The sequence below is a fragment of the Enoplosus armatus genome, chromosome 2 (genome assembly GCF_043641665.1).
Source record: "Enoplosus armatus isolate fEnoArm2 chromosome 2, fEnoArm2.hap1, whole genome shotgun sequence".
In the NCBI taxonomy this organism is placed as follows: Eukaryota; Metazoa; Chordata; class Actinopteri; order Centrarchiformes; family Enoplosidae; genus Enoplosus; species Enoplosus armatus.
This window is the reverse complement of record NC_092181.1, coordinates 14,282,141-14,283,350: the sequence shown is the minus strand read 5'-3', so window position 1 is coordinate 14,283,350 and position 1,210 is coordinate 14,282,141.

The following is a 1,210-nucleotide window of genomic DNA, read 5'->3' as shown; positions in this document are numbered from 1 at the left end:
GTCCAGCTGATTCACATGACAGCTGATCTGCCTGCTGCTGCTGCTGCTTCGTGCCTTGTTTAGAGGCCGCGTTCCAGACCGCCTCTCGTCCGGCTCAGCTGTGTGTGTGAGCGTGCTAACAGGCACGACCGTGGTGAGAGGCAGACCGTGGCGTGGTAGACTTATCCGAGCACTGTGAGATCTGCGAATCAGCAGGAGAGTCGATGAACTGGGACGCAGCCAATGTTGGGGGAACGTGCACCTGCATCTCCAGCGTTTAACTGTTTTACTGCACAGATACACTTCAGATGTTTTATGTATTTGTCTTTTATGTTTTATATTATGTTTTGTCAGTTTTATACTCTGGTCTTGAAATGGAGTTATTGCATTTTAATTCAGTTTTTTTACAGCTGAAATGACAAATAAACTTAAACTTGACTAAAACTTAAGAAATCTATTCATAATTGTTCTTTAAAGCACCATGAATATTGACTGAGAAAAGCTACGATTAACCAAACAAATGATGGTACCACTTTTTAATAAGGTGCATTTAATAAGTTGTAACTAACGAGTGTATCAATAAGTTATCAATAACTTTCTAATGATTTATAAATCAGTTATTAATGTAAGAGCAACTTTTGGCTTGCCAGTTTGTGAAGCATCTCTGTGGTTGATGTTTATCCTACTTCAGCATGACACTTGCTTTGGCTTATTAGCTCTCAATGAATGACCCCTCCAACAAACTGTAGAGCCTCAGGAACAAAATCACTGCAAACTTGTATTGCTTAAGAACACTTGATCAATGACTTATTAACATCTATAAGCAAATGTAATGCTGGAGGAGGAAATACCAACCAGAGGGCTTTTTTTTCACAACCTGACAACCAAAGCATTGTTCTTATCAATGGCTTATAACTAAAGTATAAAGCATAGTACATGATTTACTAACAATTTATAAAGTCAAGTTACAAATGATTTTCCCTTTATGAAGGGTGCCTTGTTAGAAAGTGGTACCCAAATGCTTATAATCTCAGACTGTGCTATAAGCATGTATGGCAATGTCATGAACATTGGTAATGTGTGCATTAATGGGATTAATGTTAGAAGCGTGGATGTATGGTTGATGGCTGTATTCAGTAGAAGCAGTATAATCACACACTGTGTTTTATGATAAGATACAATTTGGAAGATATGTTTATACTGTATATTACATATAGTAGATTAGCATGTA